The following is a 24,549-nucleotide window of genomic DNA, read 5'->3' as shown; positions in this document are numbered from 1 at the left end:
TAACAAACCATACAGCAAATCACAATCAACTGTGTCTATCAGTCTATTGTATTCATAATCACATGGCTCATTAAGCTCTTTGGTTTAATCACAAAATTAACTCCCATGCATGACAGGTTGAAATTTCTTCCTCACATGCACTGGAAATCGGCTCAGCTGTTTCCGATGATTCTGCTATGAAAGCAGATGGTATTACTGATTTACTAAGACTTGATGAAATATTTTCATTATGTGCATCCCTTCTTTACCAGGACAGTGCCTTATTGAACATGTTAATAAATCTCCAGTGTCCCAAAAGCTAAATAAATAAAATCATTCTCACAAAGAACTCAAATATTCCTTTTAATTAAAGCCCCTTTGTCATTGCTTATTTTTCTGGATCATTCATTTGTTGATTCTATGCAGTCTATGGAGTACAGACTGCAAAGTTAATTGGTTCAGGCTTTAAGATTGTACATTAAGTGAACAAACAAAAGGCAATAGATTTAAACTAAGTGACCCTAACTAATAAACTTTTGTTTCTGGGTTAAATTAAAGATAATAAGCAGTAGTGCACTGACCTAGAGCCGATCAGGGGCATGTTCCCTCGATCCCCATCAGCACAGGGTAGACACCTCCTGCTGGGTGTGACACACTCCATACTGAAGCCTCTCACACCCATTGGTGTGTTCTCACCTAAGAGATATACAGGTAAAATTGTCTCTTTTTTTAGGAAGTAAAACTGTAGTAGGCAAGTCCTTGGTACTGTATGTCTGTGTTGTTTCTATGTACGGTCACTAGCCAGATCAGGCACCTACTTAGTAAAAGTAACCCGCCTTTGACAAGTCCTCATGTTACAGGCAAAATCCATGGGTGTGAAAGACCTTTTCATTAGGGTGTCAGACTGCAGAACAAAAACATGGCATGAGTTACATCTAACAATAGACTCCTCTGTATTTACCTCCTATTTCAAGCACTGTTACCACAGCAGGAAAGTATCTATATCACTTCCTTAGGGGTGGTGTATTTGGATTTGTTCTACATTAAACTGCTGGTTACCTGCATAACATCTGATTTCACAATGACTACTCCTGAGTCCTGACTGTACATGTACGTTGTCAAGACTTCTATTTAATGTATGTGTTATTATCTGCAATGTATGCTGTTTTCCTCTGCACTACTGTACTGTAATCATAATTGCAGGGTAGATGTACTTTGAATGTGTGAGTAGTATTGGGCAGAGACAGACTCCAGCATCAGGGTGGGCTCTCTCAGAGGTGGGAGGTTGTTAACTAAGTGTATGACACTGCTAGCGCCGCCTCTTAGGATCCTTCCTCTGAGCTAAGAAATACAGAGAAAGATTACAGCTTTGAATGTTAAACTAAACTAAATCAGTACAGACTGAATAGCCAACCATCTTTACCAACACAGAACTTAAAAAGAAAAATATCCCTTAATATTCAAATGTAAGGTATTATTTTTCTGTAATTTCTGCTTTTTCTGTAAAAGGGCAAAGGGCAACCATGTTTACTGTTTTCAGTGTCAAGTCAACCAGACCATGGAGACAGTATGCCCCTTTCACCCATTTCGAAAAATACTGCTATCTCTCTTTAGAGATCATAGTTCACACAAAGGACATATATTCTGTCTTTAAAACCCAAACTACATGAAGTCATCTGTGCAGACAGGATGTTACATAAACATTTGATGCTTAATTAACGTCATGTATCGCCTGTGAAGTCAATTTGTTTTCAGGTTTTGAAAAGTCATAGGATGGTCGGTCAACTCTAATGTGTTTGCTGTCGCTAGTGGTGTGAAGGACAGGGTTGACGTAGACTTTATCAGGTATAGCTAGTATAAGGCAGTGGCAAATGTTAAATCCAACAGATTATGTTTGTGAAGTATGTATGTTACATGTATACACACTACCAAAAATAAAATCTGGGGTCGATAATATTTAAAAATAAAATCTTTCTTGAGTATTTTTTTTATGCATTTTTCCCCTGTGATGGTAAGGCTGAATCATACTATTCAGTCTTTAGTGTCACATCCTTTAGAAATCACTGCTAATTCACAGCTCAGGAACATTTCTTCTTCTTGTCATTATTATAAATTTTTAATACAGTTATGTGTTACATGATACATTATTTCAGGATTCTTAAATATTTATTCGAAAAAGACATAAAAGTCTTAAATTTTTATAGAAATGCACTGCATCCTTGCAGAATAAGAATCTTACTTTCTTTCAAAAAGAAGAAGAAAAAAAATCTTACCGACCCTAGACTTTTGAATGGTAATGTACTGCATGTATGTGAGGAAAAAAATAAATCAAGGTGGCGAGGGAGTAGCATGAATCTCTTCAGATAGGCAGATCAATAGTCTGCAGGCCACAGTAACACTGGTGTGGCTTGTTACCTGCACATGTAGGTGCATAGTATTCTTGCTCTTGAGACTCAAGAGTGTATCTGAGGAAGCCTGTGGCTCTGAACGGCACTCACCAGTGGAGAGGGCAGGCTTTCATTCACAGAGGATCTGCACCAAAACAAACCCAAGAGCACATACTTACTCTAATTAGCAGTCTGCATGTTTACCCATGCCTGACACCCCTGCAGGAGCTCATCTCTGTGAAATTTCCAAGTGATGACAAGTTTAAAAGTGTTACAATTAATAAGCTGCAATGCAGCTTGAGGGACCAATTTAACAAGCGCTTTTAAAATAAGTCTGCATTTCAAAAGGAGGCCTCGGCCTGTTATAACGGGACCCCAGTAGACCCTGCATTGAATAATCTGCAGCCACATATTCTGAAAGAATTGCATCATGCATAAAGGAGTTGCTGCAACAGAGCCTCTTCATGTAAAACTTGTGAGGATATAAAATGCTACACACAGAGGTGGGTAGTAACGAATTACATTTACTTCGTTACATTTACTTGAGTAATTTTTTGGGGTAACGAATACTTTTCGGAGTATATTTAAAGATGGGTACTTTATACTCTTACTTGAGTAAATTTTTGGGGAAAAATCTGTACTTTTACTTCGTTACTGTGGGCGACGCTCGTCTCGTTACTTTATCTTAATGCAATAAATGTTATAATGCTTCAGTTTATTCCAAACGCGCCGTCTACTTTTCTCTGGGCAATGAGCGATGCCCATTCGTGAATGATTCATTCTTTTGAGTCAATTCTGTTCAAAGGCTTGATCAAACCAATTGGCAAACGAGTGAATTGGTTCATGAATCAGTTTGAATGAGTCGTTCAGTTCCCTGCCGCACGCGCTGAGCGTCTGAAGTGGTTCACTCGGAGTTGTAACGTTTAAGAACAGAAAGAGCGTTGAAAACGTGGCTGGAACTGCACTGAATTGAAATCTGCAAAGGTTATTATTTGCTAGCGATGGAGATCCTTATTAGATGAACACCGCGTGTGCTGTCTACTGTTTAACAGGTAATAACTTGGGCTACATTCGATTACAGTACATGATACCACTGTGACATTAGTTTGTTGTACGTGTGTGGCTTATAACAGAGGGGAGTCAAGTTGAATGCAGCTTCCAAAAGACAAAAAAATAGCCGATTAAGATTTTATTAATTTTAATACAATCACACTGGTGCAAGTACGTTCAGCGAGTCATATTATCAGCTGCTAAATTCAGATCTGTGATTGCTTGCTGGCGCTTAGCCAGAGATAGATGCGTTTATACAGCGCTGCGCATTATAACAAATCACACATGATTCTTTTGAGCTTATTAAAGCATTGGCCAATCAGAGGCGTTCAGATGAGTCATCGCTAAAATGCCGGTGCTTCCTTCACTCGCTCACTGACTGAATACCTCTTTCTGGCGAATTCTCTCGCAGGAACAACAAAGTGCAGATGTGTGTACGAATCTTTAATTAAGATATTGATTTCACAGTGTTAACAGTTTCAGTGATTTTAATGGGAGTTTCTGAGAGTGATTGAAATCTAGACTGTCAGTGAAAATTATCTTTAATAATGTAAATGTTATTTGCTCTCTTTCTGAACAATGAAAGATTAGTAGCAATATTTAAATCACATTAACTTTCAATGTTAAATTCACATTTAATATAAAGTCAGTCGTATTAAAAATATGCTATGGCATGACACCTATATCTGTTACTTAAGTAAACAGACAGGGTTTTATAATAAATTATAATAAATAAATTATAATCATAAAAATAAATTATGCTTCACGCAGTAACAAAGAATGGGGACTGGAGCTTTCAAGCTTCAAAAAGAGTGCTACAAAAGTATTTTAAAAAGTATCATAAAAGTGGCCCATATGTTTTGTCTAATTATACACAACCTCCCATCCAGGGAGCTGTTAACCACTGATCAGTCAGTCAGAGAGTTGAACTTAAGAATCGGTATGACTTATCAACAAATCATTCAGACCAGTTTGTTGAACTGATTGAAAATATCTGACTCAAAAGAACAATTTGTTCACAATTTGTTAAACTGAACTGGACAACAATGGTCTTCTATAGAGCTGCTCTATAGCTGAATCAAATTTATTTTGTAAACAATGAAATCTGCAACATTAACACTGTTATTGAACTGTTATTCCACTGTACCCCAGTAAAATATTACTGATCAGTCCTTGTGTGTCAGTGGGATTGACATACAGTTTGACTGAGAATCATTTTACTGACAATCATTTTCTCTGTTAATATTTTAGCAATATAACATAATATTTATGTGTTTTCTATCCAGTATTTAGAATCAAAAATAGTGATATCTAATTCATGAATAAATCACTATTTTGAACTAATTGGTCAAATGGGTTTGCGTATCTGAAATGGTTTTTGATTCATTTAGACAGTCGACCTGTGCATTGAATCATTTGCAGCGGTTTCTCACACCGGAATAGTAAAGGGATATTTTATAAGACTGAAAACAAAACGAGTGCTGACTGGGTTGGATATTTACCTACAATCCATTGCACTTGCAAATGTCTACCATTTGTCAACAACAAAACAGCTCTTTACTACACGCACAGCTTGTGAATGACTCTGTACTGCAAATAAAGAGGATTTAGATGCATTAATAGCCAAAACAGTATTAAAAAAGAAGATAAAAATAAAGGCAAGCCCCTGTTCAGAGCTAATGAACTTTGCAACATTAACACGCTTACTGACCTTAACTGAGCTGAATAATGACATTATTATCTTTTCAGAGCTGCTTTACAGTTGGAATGTCTTTTGTTTTATAATTTAAGGTCTTTAAAACATTAATGCTGTTAATTTCTTATTAATTACCATGAAGCTGCTTTGAAATCTGTATTGTATAAAGTGTGTTATAAATAAAAGCGAAAAAATGTGAACCAGACATCACTACTTTTTTCATTAACTTTCATGATAGCGCCAACTCGGGAGAAGAACTAGGGTGGATGTCAATATTACTGATGAATGCTGACTTTAATTTAATGAATCTCCTCACACAAAGTTATCATATGGCTTTAAAAACTTGAACCATTATGCAAAATTCATGTACTGTAGACTACTTTTATGATACATCTATGGTGCTCTTTTGTTATTTTAAAGTTTTGTGTTTGTGTTATACAAAAGAAAGAAATAAAGTCATATAGTTCCGTTTGTGGTACATCCGAACCCTGCCACTGAGTCTGGAGAGTCTGAGCAGGGCTGTGGGTTTCTGTATGAGTATACTGGGCCTTCTCAGGGCCTGGGTCTTCACACACATCAACACGATTGCTCCATCATCTGCGTCACACCTTAAGAGGAGCCAAGAAAGATCAAGTTGTAGGTTTTCATTTGTTTTCATCTTGATTTCTCTGCAGTTAATATATTCCTTAATTCTGCTCCTTATTAAATTGGCTTAGAAAAATAGAAACAGCATTTTTTTTTGTAGGATTAGAAATTAACTTTCCAAAATCCAAAAGACTTACAGCGCTCTCTCACTAAATCCCTGATGCCTCTGTTGCAGTGGCTTTGCTTGGATTGTCATAACACCATTTAAATGAATCTTGTAGGCACTTGAGTCCTGACAGAAGAAATTACACATTCATAATAAGACAAAGTAATAATCAGGACATGTTTTGACAAGTTATCCCCTGTACATTACTGAAGATGAACAGAAGATGATGTCCTTTAACAGGGATTTGGGATGAAGGCTCTTGACTGGAGCTCTCTAATGTTCTCCTCTGCATTGCTCCATCTGATGCCAAGAGAACATTAGGGATTTAGGGAAATCTCTAACAGTGCACTTAAGTGCTGGCAGATTAACAACTGAATTTCATTTTATTACTTCAAAATGCCACAGAGTAGCACAAACAGGCTTGGGGACAAATACAGTTCATGCTGATGCTTCAATGATCCTTTCATTGTTTCATTTTTATCATTAATAGTTATTTTAAAAATATATATATTTATGTATTGTTTACAACCTTACATCCATTTGAAATGCTTTGACAAAAACAATAGTCTTGTGCGGATTTATTTCCTATTGAAATTGAAGTTTTGATGAGCCATAACAAAATGTTCATCCATTATGATCACTGGATCAGCTCAATTGTTTTCAACATATACATTACTATTAAATGTTTATTAAGCAGCAAATCAGCATATTAGAATCATTTATGAAGATTGGAGTAAAGATAGGGTGATGGGGTCTTTAAGTATGGAAAAGTTGTGTTCTTCACCCACCCAGGATCAAGCGATCAGACATGTACTGTTGGCTAATTCTGCTGGTTTAGATGTTCAGTAATTCAGACACAGCCGGGAGCTGTTTCTCCCAGTACTTGTGTAAGAGCTTCTCCAGAAGACCCCCCACCTCCCTCCATGTGTCATCAAACAGCTCATCTGCAACTGCGTCACGGATGCATGCATGAGGGGATACGGGGTGGGGACTCCACCCCTGAGGGCCACGGATGAAGACTTCCTCTGATCCACCTCCTCCTCTTCCCTAGTCAAAAGAATTACGCAAGTTACAACAAAATATTCCCTTCTGACAGAAAAGCCTTAAAGCCTTAATCCATTTATGGTGAATAAAACTGCAGAAAACAGGATGTACTGTAATGAGGCAGCATAGCATTCAGATGTATGCAGAATTCAGATGGCCAGTTACTGAATATCTATTGAAATGCAAATAAATTTGATTTAATGGAAATCAAAAGTAAAGTAGACTAGGGCTACTGCATATAACAGTGAGTTTGAGTCAAAGATATAGTTATTTGGATATGTTTACTCACACATTATTATTATTATCTTCAAACTAACATTTTAATATCATGATATTCAATATCATGCATTTAGTTTTATATGAGTATGTTGTCATATGTGTTTTTAATGTTATGGAAAAAAACAATTTTTTTACAAAATATTTTGAATGACAATATACAGATATGCAAGCTTGAACAATCATTAAATAATAATAATAACACTTCAATATTTTTGCATGTTATCATTTACACTTTTGCTCTTTAACGAATTGTTTTGTTTTTCAATTATTGGTTTGCTGAATAAAATAAGCTGTTTAATAGCAGGTTACACTGTGAAAACTAACCATTACTGAGACATACTGTCATAAAAGTGAGATTAATGAACTGTTTCTATTTTTTTTTAGAAGTTTTTTTAGAAGCTAAGAATTTAAGGTATGTGTATTTTCAAAAAAATATCAACTGAAGTAAAAAGTGACAAATTGCCCCAGTATTCCCTATAATTATGTTTTTATTATGAAGGAAAAGCAAAAGCTATGCTTTTCCTTCATAATATTAGAGGGGAATGCATAATATTAGAGGGGAATGAATTCATATTTATTTAGTATATTGAGTATATAAATCTTAGAAGAAAAAACTCCTCAATGCTGCCCTCTGCTTGATACACCTCCTCTTCTTCAGTGAGGGCAAGTGAATGCTCATAAAGAGGAGAGCTGGAGCTACAGACAGACTGCTCACACCATACAGCCTGCAGGCAGAGGGAGAGGGAGAGAGAGAGAAACGAGGGAGGAAGCAAAATCTCACCACAGCCAGGCCAGACTGATAAATGCATCGCCTGTGGACATGTTCAGTGCAGTGTCTTCATAACATATTGCATATTGTTAATCAGGTGAGAGGCCTCCTCCTTGAGGGTTGGTTTTATGTGTTATATCAAATATATAATGTATGACAGGCTTCCATGCATATTTCAAAACAATAGATAAGGGCAGCATGAGTCCATTAATCAAGAGATAAAGGACCCCAGACATTTTTTGTAAGATAAGACTGACCGTAAAAAGTTCAGGAGTAACACCAAAAATAAACCTAATACTGTGATAAATTGTACATAATGACGAGAAATTGTAGAAGAACATTAGTCTAAACTGAACTTGCACCTCTTCCTAAAATCTACATATATACATAAAATGGTATTATATTAACCTAATAATTAATAATAATTGTATTAGTAATTATAATAATATAATAGAAACTATATATTTTTTTTATCACACACTTTATTTAAAGGTCCAATTACGACTTTTGCCTCAGTAAACTCCTAATTTTCTGCTTATTAAAAATGGTTAGTAAGGTAGTTATTAAGTTCAGTTATTGGGTAGGATTAGGGATGTAAAATATGGTCATGAAGAATATGTGCTAATAAACAGCCAATGTTAATTGCAGGCATGCTAATAAGCAACTAGTTAACAGTGAGAGTTTGCCCCTATACTAAACTGTTTATTATATTATATTATATTATATTATATTATATTATATTATATTATATTATATTATATTATATTATATTATATTATATTATATTATATTATATTATATTATAGTTCAAAGTTTGAGGACGTTAAGACCTTTGAAATAAGTCTCTTATGCTCACGAAGGCTGTATTTGCTTGATCAAAATACAGTAAAACATGGATATCATATTTTTACAATTTAAAAATAAAACTGTTTTCGATTTTATGTAATTTATTCCTGTGATATCTCCAGCCTTCAGTGTAACATGATCCTTCAGAAATCATTCTGATATGCTTATTGGACGCTTACAAAACCTTTTCTTCATCAATATTATAAATGTTGAACAGCTGAACAGCTGTGCTGCTTAATATTTTTGTGGAAACTGTAATACGTTTTTTCAGGATTCTTTGATGAATAGAAAGTGTAAAAGAACTGCATTTATTTGAAATCTTTTGTAAGATTATACGTGTCTGTACTGTCACTTTTAATCAATTTAATGAGTTCTTGCTGAATAAAACTATTGGCTTCTTTAAAAATCTTACTGACGGCAGATTTTTGAAATGGAGTGTTTCTTCTTATTTTCTTTAAACTAATTTATAGATTTTATGACACCTGACTTAAAGCATTTCATACAAAAGAAGTGTGAAACACACTGCCAGTAATCAATTAGGGTTTCTTGAAAATAAATATCTGAGATTTCTGTTCTTCGCTGACAAGTTTTACAGGCTTTTTCCAGACCAAACCACTCGATGCACAAAGCAAATAATCAAGTTAAAAAGATACACAGAACAATGCCCTGATGTCTCTTATTGATCTAATGTACATGTATGTAAATATAGTTATTTAATTTCCCTTTCAGCTTTCTTTGGAGTATGGCCAATTCTTAATTCTTATGAACTTAAATGTAAAAATTCCTGAATTTAATGGAAGCTGATCCTAAAATTCAGACCAGTTTTAATGAAAAGGCTACAAAACATCTGGAAGAAGAACAGAGACATTACATCATATCTCCAGGAGCAGATGGAGCTGTGCTCTGTGGAGAGAGCGGGGCCAGTGCCTGGGCTGCTGGAGCGGGACGGGAGGTGACTCACGGGGGTAGTGCCACTGGCATAGGACTGACCACATGACAAGACACTACTAATGAAACAAATGAGGCATTTCATATTACTCTGAGGACTGTTACCTACTTTTAAAGGTCACTAATATTCAAGTATGTTAAAATAAGGTCTAAGTACTAAGTGATTGTGTTACCTGAGATTACTTTTTGGGACCCTGGTGACACTTCTGGTGATGAGGTCAGGTACTTAGCTAATGCTTTTGTCAGGTTCACTGAGCATCTTTTTCCTAATGCATAATACAAGCGAATAAAAAATAAAAAATAAATAAAAATAAAAATGTATGCTGTGCATAGAACACAAGCTGCGGCAATGCATTCAGAGACACTGATGAAACAAATAGCAGAATAAGCATTCCGTGGTTAACCTGTTAAATTCCATTTAAACCTATTTTAAGATACATTCTGCTAATTATTTTATAATTATTAAGCATGCAGTTTTCTAACCTTGTTTTATTTTATAGGCTACATATAACATGTATAAAACGTATTTGTCCCACAGCAGGACCATTTAAAATGTACTAATCAAGGCTACTGTAATAACTTTGTTATGAAAAACTCCATCCATCCGTTATGAAAAATATCCATCTCTGCTGTCACCTCCAAGCTTTCACTCTTTGTCTCAAACTACCTCTAATCTATCTAACAATTATGTCATGAATAATTTAGACAAGATGAAAGTACAATATTAAGAGTTGGAGTGTCACATTTATCTCAATGACAACAAGAAGCTTTATCTGTAAACGTTCACATAGTAAACCAGAGAACTTAGAAATTATTAATTTATTAATTCAAATTGTTTTGTTTGTTTTATAAATTGAAGATTTATTGGGTCTTTTAAGATTCATTAGCTTTCAGCATCAGTATTTATTAAGATCTATGTGAGTAAAATATAGTACGTGCTTGTTATAACCCACAAAATAACCATACCAAATTTTGTAAAAATGTATATACTTAATATTTGCTCTTTTAAAACCAAACAACTGCAAGATGTGGTATCAGTTATAATTACAATGTAATTATTAAAGATAAAACTTGCTTAATTAGTACAAGTGATCTTGCTGATGTAACAAAAGACATGATCAAACTTACAATAATGCATAATGTTATGAGTTGTGAAAAACTCCTACAAAAATGCTCAAAAATTAACAAATAACTTACCCAATTACAATGAGTCCAGCATGTCTGTCATGGCACGCTTCCCTGTAGCTGTCTGGGTAGTGAGAGAACACAGCAGCCAAATATGGGGCCCACCCAAAGCCCAATGCACAGTGCATGGGTAAAATATTCCCTTATGGCATGTATGGCACCCAGCTCTACAACTTAAAGCACAGGTCTGTCTGCCTGAAAGTCCCCACCCTCCGTGCACTCACAGGTGTGCACATGCACACCTTACCATCTATCCCAGGAGTCTATCTAAACAGGATTATTTTCCATCTTGGAACATAAACATTCAGAAACAGAAATGTTTCTAACCTGGCATTTTTTCTGATTATCCAGCAGATATCTAAAAATAAATATGACTACAGTAGGTTATACCAACAAGAGTAATTTTAAAGGAATTCATCCAAAAACAAGAAATTGCAGAAAACATGCTTACCCTCAGGCCATTCAAGATAAAGCTCAGTTTGTTTCTTCATCAGATTTAGAGAAACTTATCATTACATCTCACTTGCTCATCAGTTGATCCTCTGCAGTGAATGGGTGCCGTCAGAATGACAGTCCAAACAGCTGATAAAAACATCACAATGATCTACAAGAAATACACATGAGTCCAGTCGATTGATTAACATCTTGTGAAACATAAAGCTGCAAATTTGTTAATCCATCAAAAAGACATCCATCAAAACATCCTCCATCCATAACATTTCCTTCTAAAGTACAAAAAAAATCCTCTTGTGTGAATCAGGAGAGAAATGTAGCACTGTTTACAAACAAAACAGTCCAAAACAGTTCTAAACAAATCTGTTGGAGGATTTTGACATAAGAGGACAACAGGGGATCGACATTTTCTCTGGAGGAAACATTATTTTTAATTAACTATGCAATGGTTTAAAGTTAAAATCCTTCAATAATGGATTAGTTTCTTGCAAACATGCAGCTTTTCACTTCACAAGACTATAAAAGACTAATGGACTGGAGTGTGCATTACGTGCAGACTTTTTGGACTTTCATTACGGCACCCATTCACTGCAGAGGATCCATTGGTGATCAAGTGATGTAATGCTAAACTTCTGCAAATCTGTTCCAAACTCATCTACATCTTTGATGGCTTGGGGGTGATTACATGTTCAGCAAATTTGTCTGAACAATCCCCTTAAAAACAATCTAATTTAAGCCATAAAAAGCGACATACCCATAATGATGCAGTATTTATACAAAATGTTGCAGGACATAAAAAGCATTTCAAGACAAGTACAACAAACTATATCTTTTACACAGATAAAGAAGACACAAGACCTCTCTGTGCACACAGGAGCACAAACTGACACCACAGATACAGATCTATCTATCTATCTGTTTGTGCAGTATGGAAAAATATTCCTCATCAACCGTTTGAAATAATGTACTTGTTTTGTTTTTGATGTTTTAGATTTTTTTATTTATTTGATGTTTATAAAATTCTGTAAAACTCAAACACAAGTTGTCACTTGTTGCACATCAGGCCTATGCAGTATGGGATATGTAGCCTATATAATAAGGATACTGACATCCCAAACTAAACGAACGAACGAAAGAAAGAAAGAAAGAAAGAAAGAAAGAAAGAAAGAAAGAAAGTGTTTGCTATGGAGAAAAAAGCATTTCATGTTTTAATTGATTAGTGATCCTTTACCATACATTAGATAAAAACAGCAAATTTATTCTTAACACAACAATGCTCAGCTTGAATCACTGAACAATTTCTAAGGCCTTGTATATTTCCATTCCACATTTATTCAGAAGACACAGTGCCTGGAAGGCAGTAGCCTTTTTAAACCTGCATCAAATGAAAGCTACACTTTTGCCTTCAACAATTTTCAAAGATCAGCTGTAGTGAGGGACTTCAGTAACTGTAATGCTGGTGCAGATATGGTCGTGCCAAAGGAAAGATTATACTCTGAATCTAAGACATTATTCTTTTATTAATTAGTTATCAAGTACTGAACACAAATCTATTAAATATTTTTACAGTTTACAGTTTTGACTGTAGGCTATTTTAGGTTATATTTAGCCTATTGTAAATAGCACTAAATAGCCTAACAGTGTAGCCCCTTATTCCTCAAGTGCATGTGTAGCTTAAATAGACATAAATTCCCTAGACATTTACATTTAAATAACAAGGACATCCTAAACATTCAAATAACCAACAGATTATTGTTCTAAAACTCCGTTTCTAAAAGTCCGGCATGAAGCGAAAGATAAGTATCTACTGTATTTACACATACACTCGACTGTATGTAGGTCTAAGTTTCAAACGCGTCTTAAAAGAACGTTTAAAAAAAAACAGATGAAAAAAAAGTTAAGAAAACCAGAACGCTCAAAAAGGCTGTGCCCACTAACAACAGTTTTCCGTTCTAGCGCTTTCGGTTAGAATGTTCGTTCTGAACAATATACAAAGCATCAAAACTGTAGCCTAATCACGGTCAAAACCAATTAATGATACAAGACACTTAAGCTCTGTTCTGAGGGGAAAAAGAAAGAGTATGTGAAGGCTACTAATCATCATATGAGTGATTTTTACTATATCGATCACAGAATCATAATAGTGATCATGACGGATGCAAAATAAACTGAAATATAGCAAGAATTCTATCAGATAGAACATTTTGCATGTAGAACACTAGAGGGAGCCACAGAACAGCAAATGCCAGTGTTACGTTTAGTTTGCTTTTAGCACTACTCACATCACAAAAACGTTTTTAATTTGAACATACTTTCAATATATGGAACCAATTAACGACTTCAGTTGCAAAAAGGCTCATTAATCAGTTAAATCTAGGAATTAGGCATATGGCCTGTTTAAAAGCGGTGGTTATTTAGGTTATATGCCGTAATACCTCTCGGGATTTGTTTCATTGGTTTGGCTTCTGTGTAGATGGGTTTGAGAAAAGGGGACACGTCTCAGATGAAAACGTAGGCTATGTACCGTACTGTACAAAAATCACATATCTGCCAGTATATTATGAAAGGGCGATAATCCATATTTTCTACTTTAGTTATCAAAAACTTGAGTTCCATGAGGGACAAAAACAGTAAATATGAACACAAATTAAGGAGCATTCATTAAATAAAACTATTATGATTTTTGTTTGTTTCTCCTTATGGAGATTCACAGTTTGAAATCACTGACCCTCAGATTCAATTCCTTTGAGGGCCAACACTGAGCCCATGTGCTTATGGTGCTTCAGTGGCTAGTTTATTTATGAAAAGTGCGTATAAATAGAGCAAGAGGATACTGTGTGGTCAAGGTCATGAGGTCGGGGGCTGAGGAGGTGGAGAGATGAATAGCTGGCGTCGTCTTGGGAGGGCCGGCGATGAGAGGTACTGAAAGGTCATGTTGAAAGTGATACACCCATAACTCAAGCCTCCCAGTCACCCTCCAATCACACTGTTCCTTCTCTTAACGTACCGCCGGGCCAGCTTTACGTCTTTGTTAAGACTTTTCAGTAGCCAGAGGAGGAATGTCTAGAGTCCACTCAGACCTGACGGATTCAATTTCCATCCTTAAATGTTTTGGTACCGATGACATAAATAGCTATGTTTGCTACATAGTTTTAAATGGATTAAATGTACTTAACCATGCTTCAGAGTTGATTAAGATGTATTGTAGCCTATGTTAATAAACGTTATATGGAAATATATATTTTTAAAAACTTTCCCATATTATATATAGACTACAGTTTGGAATCAGTAAGATTATTATTATTATTATTAATTTTTAATTTATTATTTTATTCAGCAAGGATTCTTTAAACAGATTTTTTTTAAAGTGGAAGGAGATTTTTACATTGTATCATTTTTTCAAATGTAATAATTCAAATAAATGCTTTTAAATTAAATACTGAAATAAGTATCATGGTTTAAAAAAATAAATAAATACATTTTAAAAATAAATGGCATATTAGAATAATTTTTTTAAATATCATGTGACACTGAAGACTGTAATAATGATGCTGAATATTCAGCTTTGCAATTGTAGGAATAAATTACATTTAAAAAAATATATATATAAAAAAACAGATATTATTATTTATATTATTTAAATGTATTAGTATTTCACAACATTGCAGTTTTTCTGTATTTTGATAAATTAAATGCGGTATAAGAGACTTCTGTCAGAATTAAAAAAAAAAAAAAAAAAAAATCTTACCGACCACAAACCAGTAGTGGAGTTTGAGCAAAATAGGAGAAAATATGACTCTGTATTGTTTTGTTTTTTGTAACTATAAAATTCACTGAATAATCATAATATTATTTGAACAAGAAATTGGCAAATACAGTAAACATTACACAGTAAATTGGCATTGTAAATACTTTGATATAGTTATTTTACTGTAGATGTTCAACAACAACAAAAGCCTGCACATAACACTTTTCCCATGTTCTGCCAGCATAACTATGCTAACATAATTTGTCTATAATTCTGATTAGAATCCTTTTGAGAACCATTTATTCAGCTGTTGTATTTCTATTTCCTTCTTCCCGTCTTTCCATTCCTCTTTCCATCCTTTTCTCTCTTTCTTTCTACTATGGTAAATAGTCTTTACCCTCAGTTAAACAAACAAGCTACAAAACACTGACAGGTATTTGAAACAAAAATACACTGCATCAGAAATAACCTTTCAGGATAATAGAGCAGGTATTTCTGTAAAAGTGTCTGAAGCAAAGGCTGGGTAAAATGGATTACTGCCGCCCAGAGCCTCTGAGCAGCTCACCAGCAGCACTAATAACCTGGCTGTCCACATATATTCAGTCATTCCCATCTGCTTTGATTTAATGCCTATTACCCAGCCTCCTCCATAGCCTCTGAGCTCTGATTGGTCCAATTAAGTGCTAAGCCCAGGCAGCTTATAGTATTTGTAAAACGTGAGACACAAAGACAGCCGTTCATTTGCTGAAACCACTGTGCGCACGTGTGTTTGCTTGGAGGATGTAACCCCTTATGGTACGTACCTTTCAGAGCAGGTTCGTCATTACAAAGGGTCTCCATCCTGTGGACGGTTAAACACAAAAAGGGGAGTCTGGCACCTGAGTGGAAAGAAAAGATCACAAGCAGGAGATTTGAACTGGATAGCAGGCACAACAGAAAAGAACTGAGTCTGGACTGAACAAGAACTGACTGACATGCGTGTTTTGGATAATAGCTGGGGATGATATGATCTGTCATGTGGAGCACGCAGAGGCCAACGAGCTTATCAATGAGCATGTGCTTCTGTCTTTGAAAGAACCAAGAAACATATCCAATACCACTGCCAAGTAGAGCCAAAATGCCTTCATTTAAAGGTAATGTGTCTCTTTGCTATATGCAACATTCTTATTGAATACTGAATAGTAAAAATATGCTGGAATTAATGTTATTATAATATTTTGAATACACTGAATCTATGTGCAAACATGTATGTATATGAGTTTCTTTACTGACAAAAGTTGCCTCTAGTTAATAAGACTCTTTATTATAGAAATGCATGTTTCCCATTTTTCCTCTGAACTTCAAGCTCTTTAAACAGCTTATGAGGCTTGTTTCCTTCTGGAAAAACATGCAATGACGTGGAACATTGATGTTTAATCTATGTTGACAGCAAACTCCATAATATAGTACAGGGATATTGTTACATAACATTGTGTCCACTATTCAAGATTCAAGATTTTTATTTGTCACATACACGATTATATAGAGCATATATGACCAGCAGTGAAATGTGTGTCTTGGCATCATTTTCAGTCTTAAATGTATGCTTTTTTATATATAATTCGAGTCTTTGGAACCAATGAATGATATCTAAAACTGAACAGAGGGTAATAAGATGAGCTCTTTGATATATTTAACAGACTTTTTTTTTTTCATTCTTCTTAAATTTAAGATTATAAAAAATAGTTAATATTTGCATTAAAATGCAAATGTCTTTGATGTTTGTTCTGACAGTCCTATAAAAGGAGTTTTAAGCACTATTTAGTTACACAGTAAGTTTCTCTGGTAACTAAGATACAATTTTGTGTTAAATGTCTAGGATGTGACAAAGTCAGACAGCCTTTGCAGGGTGTATTTCTAGGCCCCTGACACTGCAGCTGAGCGGGCTTTTAGCCCCTAAGACCGGGCCACACGTCTGGTGCCAGGACCCTGCTGCTAACAAAGTCAGCTGGAGGTTACTGTCATAGTGCAGAATAATGTCACTGTATCTCTATCACTGATTCTAAAGTTGTGATCAGAAATACTGCATATTTATTATATTCAGCCATGGGCAATAGCAGGGCAAAACATTGTGTGTTTTCATTTTAATATAAAAATTTAGTGATTTTGTTGTTTGATTTGTCATTTTATTTTTTTCCCTATTTTCATTTTATGTAAAGTTTTATTAATTTTTTCATTTTTATTTATTAATTCATTCATTTATTTTTAACATCTCTCTCTCTCTCTCTCTCTCTCTCTCTCTCTATATATATATATATATATATTTTTTTTTTTAGTTTTAGGTTTATTTTAGTACATCGGTATACTAATTATTTTTGTTAGCCTATCTCTACACAGCATTTCTCTCATAACAAGTACGGCAAGTGCTGGTTGAGCACAGACCTTTTTGTACACAGGTTTTATTTGGTTCACAACAGGACATAACTGATCAGACTGAGGAGCAATCCAATAACCTGATTAATCAGACCCGCTGTGCTGATTTACCCTTATATAACACCCACCCCAAGACAGTGGGGTCAAAATGTCTGAGTCTTCACCCTGAAAAAATATTTACAAAGAAAAAAATTATTAACATATCAAAAGGGAGGTTATGATGTCAAAGAATAAGAAATATTTCACATTCTGAGTCACAAATGTGATATTGATCATGTGTATCTTTGCGCATACAGAGGTTTTCGCTTCCACTGGAGCCCAAGGTACTCTTTGGATCATTATCATGATTTCATGATCATCAAGTTGTACACAACAAACTTGCCAGAAAAAAAAAATTAAAATTAATTTTCAATCCAACTTTTCACTTAAATTATAATACAATAAATTTTTTTTTTAAAAAGGTAGATTAAGAGGGGAAACCGCGTAAGCATTTTTACTGGAAGTCTCCGACTTTGACAGCACTGAAAAATACAGTAAATCACCAAAAAACACATTCAAATCAATCATGTCATAAGTAGTAGATACTTACATTTATTTCATTTTATTGCTCCTGTGTTCTATCCTCTTACTTTTTCTTCTGACATATAATGGGACTGACCCTTTGGAAACAAACCTACTTTCGAGATGATTTTTTTAATCAGTTAATTCTCTTTATCCCTTTCTTCTCCTTGAGTAAGACTTGTGTTGATAGTGCTTACAGCATGTGTAATGTTTTACGTTCATCTGGAATTCAGCAATTGTTGACAGGAATACTCCTAAAAACAAACCTTTTTGGTAAAACTGTACTGCAAAGACAGCTACAGTTCAGTGGTATGTGCAGCAGCAACGTGTCAGTGAAACCCAAGAACCGCTCAGTATTCGGTTACAGGAGATTTCACTGGTTTTAGTTTCCTGTGAACTCCAGGCCTTGGTGGGGTTTGTCTGTATTGTGTATAGGTGTGTAGGCAGGTATGACCTGCTTTTCCCAGCCTGTGGCTCCAGACTAGTCCTTCACCTCTCTGAGTCATTGTGTAGGGCCAGATTCTAATTACAGCCCGAGTGGGTGTGTGAGCACAGCAACAAAGGAAGATCAACATGGAAGCCTCTGTAAGGTGGACAGAGGATGCTCTGTCCGCAGGTAAAACTATCCTTTTGGGGCTCCCGTAGCAATCACAGAACTCTGTCTATGGGGAAGAGGGTAATTTCTTACACGCTGAAGAAGGACACTTTATTCGTTATAGCGTCTCAAGAACAATGGAAGGAGATCCACTAAATATGTCAGTTGATAAGCCGGTGTCAGGTGCCTGTAAAAGATGTTTTTACTTTAGCGTTGGGGCATGTTGGTGAGGGTTATCCTCATGAAGAAGATTCACAAAAGAATTACAAGATCGATTACAAATTCCTAAAGCATCCTCTGGTAAGTTTCGCTGTCTTGCTGTTAAAAAGTCTTGTTATTCCACACCTACAGGCTACTGTATTGAGTCATTTATGTCAGTCGGATGGCACTGCTGTCATTAAAATGAATTTTTTATTTTTTTTTAAATCACCTACTGACAAGATGTACAATGCAAAGCACATAATAGCATTTTTATAGGCGTGAGGTTATTAAATTCAGCTCAGGCCTACAAATTAGGTCATAAAAACAGAATTTCCCTAGGGTCAACTTAGTCCTTCAGTAAGAGAGGACTTCAAAGCAAGATAAAAACGAACAGTCAGCAGGCTATTAACGCGAAATAAACCCCTAAAGGGTGATCAGGACTCTGATGCAAAGCTTGTTATCAAGCTGAAGTAAACTTGGTGTAATAAACTTGGTCTTGGTGGGTAAGTCACCAAATAAATTAGAAATATGAAATATTACATTGATTAAAAATATTTTTATTATGTGCAAAGAGACTGCTGGGTGATAAAAGACATGAAATAAACAAAACGGTTTTCTTGTGTAGCTAGACTACAGTTTTTATTTTATTTTATTTTTTATGTATACTACATATAAACTACCAGTAGGGGGCAATATCAGTTCCCACAAAATCCCAGTTGTATGTATCTAGCCTTAGGGGGTAGAGAAAATAGATTGGATGTCCATTTATCTCTGCTCTCAGTTCCTCTCTCCCATAGCTATTAGTGGATCACATTAAAAAGGCTAATTTTGTCATAAAGTAGTGCTGTGTGCATCGAAGATTCAGTTGTGCAGCTACATTTTTTGGTTATATTGTTGCTGTGTATTGTATGGTACAATGCTCAAACACTGTGTTGATATAATATAATATAATATAATATAATATAATACAATATAATATAATATAATATAATATAATATAATATAATATAATATAATATAATATAATATAATATAATATAATATAATATAATATAATATAATATAATATAATAGTAATTTAGTCCTATACAGTATATCTCTCCAACAGCTGCTTATAAACCCTAAAAAGAAATCAAATATTTCCATGTGAAAAAGATTAACTTAAGTGGAATCTAGCAATCATCCAATAGCTGAATAAAGCCATTGAGTCAGTTCCTGTGCTTTGAAATGACTGTGATATTGTACAAACTGTGTATTGAGAGAGAAGGCAAAACTTCAGGATGGATTGGTTAGCAAGCAGTACATTAAAATAAATCAGTGTGTTTAATCATATACTGCTCTGTTTATATATGCTGATGGTATAACCACTTATCCTTTAGTATAGTCAACATTGTGCTATCTGAAATGAAGCAGTACTGATTATCATCCTCTCACGGTTTCTATCAGACCCTGTCTGGTCTCTTGAAGGTGACAAAGTGCAAATCGTAGTGGTAGTTGACAGTTTGCCGGTTAAATTTAGATGTGTGAGCGAATGTCTGACAGGCTCAAGCAACCCTAGCAGGGACAAGGAAACTCCCAAAATGGTACTCGATGAAATATGTGGCATGTCTGCACGGTGGCCTCCTTAATACGATCAGAGTAACAGAAGGCAATGGAGGTATCAGATTCATTCCTATTGATGCTTTGGTTCATCCACACCTGTTTGACCTGTTTTACAAACACATGAACAATACTAAAGAAGTGATTAAGACCAGTTCAGAACTTGAACTAAAGGCACAGTCCACCCCAAAATGAAATAAATATTTAATCTTCCTCATGTTATTCCAAACCTGTATAACAGAAGATATTTTGAAGTATGTGGCATATTTTGTCCCCACATTGTAATTAGACTATATATTTAAAATGCTGATAATCAGATTAGAGTTACTTTTTATGGACATGATTATATATTATTCACACCAAGTAAATTATTCAAAATGTATTATTATTATTATTCAGTTTGTGAAATCCTGCTGTAATGTAATGCTTAATGCCTTTCCTGATATTGATAACATAAAGAATGGAATACATCTTCTTTCTCTATGGTTTTTAATCAGTATGGTAAACAATAATCACATTCAAGTCTATATAACTCAATATTAAATTAAAATGAATCAAAAAGTACCCAGACTACTATTACCTAATATGTGTAATCCAGATGCCACTTACTACAGTTTTTGTCATGTACTGTAATTTATAATCAGTATTAGATTACAATTTGTAAGCAATATACCTTTTCTTTCTTTCTTTCTTTCTTTCTTTCTTTCTTTCTTTCTTTCTTTCTTTCTTTCTTTCTTTCTTTCTTTCTTTCTTTCTTTCTTTCTTTCTTTCTTTCTTTCCCCAACTCAATGAGAGCCAATGGGGTCCAGTGTTGTTTTGGACTCCATTGATGTTCATTGTATGGATAAAAACTAAAATGGATAAAATCATCTTTCATTATCTCCAGAACGAATGACAGTATTATTAAAGAGAAATAAATGTACATGATTTTACTTAAAAGCAATTCAAACTAAAACTAAAGTTTCCAATGTCTACTAATTTTAACAATGCATGAGCATGGTTTGGTTACTCTTTTATATAGCAGCACATCTTCCCACTTGCAAAGGCAAAATGTCCCAGATAAATCCATAGATGTGCACTAAAAGTGGAAGATAAGTGATGGTTTCGTTTGCTTTGCTTAGAAAAAATGGCCATTTTCTCTCACAATAGTAAAAAAACACTATCATCAACAGAAATGTAATACTATTACGAGCGGTATTGTCACTTTAATGAATGGTCTATTGTCAGTTCCACAATGAGCTTCCTCTAACATCATCACACAGAGTGGATACCTCCAGGAAAACATTCCTCAGTAAATATCCACCACAAGGGAGGGGTACTGCGCTATTCATTACCATCCCATGATGAAACATGCTCTCTGTTGGCTGTTACTATGACTACCAGGATGTTCTCCAAACCAATGAGAGCCCTTCACTTCTTTCGACCCAAAACAAGTGCACTGAGAAGGGGGTCGGCATGTTTCATCACTGATCCGCGTCTTCAATCTCTAGAGTCAAGAAAGCGCGTCTGAAATCTGAATGTTGTGTCCGGGCAGCCATAGTGCTTGTTGAGGGGAACAAAAATCATCGTTTGCTTGCCGAGAAGCTGCGCGAGGGAACTGGCGCGAGAATGGATTCATGTTTTTGATGTAAACACACGTGTGTGTTTTCACTTAACGGGATAATAATTTATGAGGGAATAGAAACCGCTTTTGTTCAGTCTGCTGGATTGCACAACATATAGGAGGTAAGGACTGAAAGAACAATGTGCATTTATTTAATTTTATCCTTGCGCTGTTAAATTGCTTTATGTAGTCTATTGCATAAAAGAGTTCGCGCTGTAAAATGTGATTTTTAATTAAACAGTATACACTATAAATTCGGATTATTTATGTAACATTATGCGCTATAAAATGATGTCATATTGAAAAATGCACTATAGTACGGTTGGATTTAGCATTACACAATATACACTATAAAAGGTTTTGTATTTAACAGTGTGCACTAAAATGCATAGGCTATATATTACTGCACGTGAGTTGCATTCGGTGATGTTTGTCATGCTGTTGGATTCTCTCACACCTATAAAACTGTGATGTTCAGTATCATGTGAGAGCAGATACATGTGAGATCCAGCAGACTGTGTGGAAGTATCATAGACAGAACTACGTCAGCAGCACAAAAGCATGTTCAGGCCTGATGTAAATGAAGTATTTAATGATTAAAGGACCCAGGGTCTTGCGCGTACCTCCACTGGAGCTTTAAATGATCCCTCGGTCAATGGTTGCTGTGCAGTTGTCATTAATGTGTCACAGACTCTGATGTGCTTCAGCAATCGCAAGGTCAAAGAGGTCATTACAGATGTGCACCACGTCATAGATGAGGCTAGCTATAATAATTGAATATGGGGAAATTATATCATTGTGCCATTTTTATTTCATATAATGACAATTCTTATTGGTAATATCTGGAATTCAAAAGTATTCTCATCTTTATCTTTTTCTTTTTGGAAGACACCTATTTTAATTGTATTATTTATGGCTATAAACAGTTGGTTTAAGATCTAGTTGGTCTACTGCTGTTGTGAGTGTCAAAGGTCATGCTAAAGGCCCTTGTAAAAAAGAAGTACACTTTAACGTCATTTTGAAAAAAGTTATTTAGTAACTACTTATTTAGTTGGACACTTAATGTATTATTATAGTTTTTATATTAAATTAGGCCTAGTTGAACTTAGTGAACTAATGTCAAATATCATTAGTATGTCAAAAAGTACTTTTATATTGGCCTTAAAATAAATTTTTATATATAATTTCAAAATTACTGTCTACTGAGATGTGGTGAAAAAGAACAGATGAATGTACTGATAAGCATTTATAGTAAAACATCTGTATTTACCAAAGGATGTTAATAACAATTAAATCAAACATTTCCAGGATATTAAGGATATTACTTTGCATTTGTTAAGCTCCAGTGATGGATTCTAATGTTCTATGTTCAACATGTTGTTTTGTTTTTTCCTGCAGATCAAATATAGTTGCAATTTGACCTTTGTGCTTTCTTCTAAAAAAAAAAATAGAAAAAAATAAAAGAAAGAATAAGTTTTTTTCCAAAACAAGCATGATGTGTAGGGAAGTCCAGACCATATCAATACATTATTTCTCACTCTTAACCTTTAAATATAGAACATACTTCACTTTTGGGAAACTGTTTGTTAAGACCTGGATCATGACCTGATACCTTCCTTTCAGCTACACTTTAAAGGCTCTGGTTGATGTAAGAGCGAAGTCATCTCAGGCACGAGCATATGAGCGATGTTAGCTTTACTGGGTGGTTTTCTTCGGCTCAGGTTTGTGCTGACACCTTCAGTCTCTGCACATTCTCTGAGCTCCTGGGTGACGGTATCTCTCACGGCAGGAGGTGTCAGACCTTCTGTGCTGCTCTCACTCTCGTGCTGTTAGATATAAAAGCCAGTCTTAGCACGAAAACTCTTTGCAGGGGCAATCGAGTGTGAAATCTGTCCTGATGTGGGCTATAATGTTTAAGAACGCAACAGTAAGAAAAAAACTTAGAAATTCTTTTGGCCCTGATGTCTTCTTGAGGGTTCATTTGTTTCACATTATATTGCGTGGCAACTTAATTTGTCTTCATAGAGAAACTTCCTTCACACTAAACATTAGTTAAGGCACCCTGTTAAACAAGAACAGTCACAAGCATAAGCGTCAGAGACAGAAATAGAGCCAGCATCATGGAGCTTGAATCACTAAAATGTATCTTAAGTGAACTTTAAATAAAATAATGATCTTAAGTGCACTTAAAATGGTATTAATAAAAAAAAAAAATGAACGAAGACGTTACCTGACAGTCATCTTGTGTTGTACGTATTAACGCATAGGATTTGGTATGCCCTGGCATATTCGAGATGTTTGACCACTCATAGAGGTCTTCTTAAGCACAGATCTGTATATGTTGTCACTTTTCCCCAGAGGCGTGGAGTAACTTTCCAGCCTGCAGACATGCATGTCTCCATCTGAAAATAGCCCGAACTACAGCACTTGCTCTGAGAGGGGG

General features: G+C 35.0%; 1 protein-coding gene and 1 pseudogene across 1 annotated transcript in view; one reads left to right on the top strand and one right to left on the bottom strand.

Moving 5' to 3' along the window:
- Positions 1-878: 878 nt before the first annotated feature.
- On the bottom strand, positions 879-24,393 carry LOC132109305 (protein FAM149A-like; annotated as a pseudogene).
- Positions 21,911-24,549, top strand: part of sorbs2b (sorbin and SH3 domain containing 2b) — a 48,842-nt gene continuing 46,203 nt past the window's right edge. Inside the window, exon 1 of the mRNA XM_059515543.1 lies at positions 21,911-22,228. The gene's annotated coding sequence lies outside the window, so the exon portion shown is untranslated. The remainder of the gene's footprint in view (positions 22,229-24,549) is intronic.

Source organism: Carassius carassius, chromosome 29 (assembly GCF_963082965.1).
Source record: "Carassius carassius chromosome 29, fCarCar2.1, whole genome shotgun sequence".
NCBI classification, from domain to species: Eukaryota; Metazoa; Chordata; class Actinopteri; order Cypriniformes; family Cyprinidae; genus Carassius; species Carassius carassius.
Note: the sequence above shows the minus strand (reverse complement) of the source record. Positions and strands in the feature narration are given on the sequence as shown.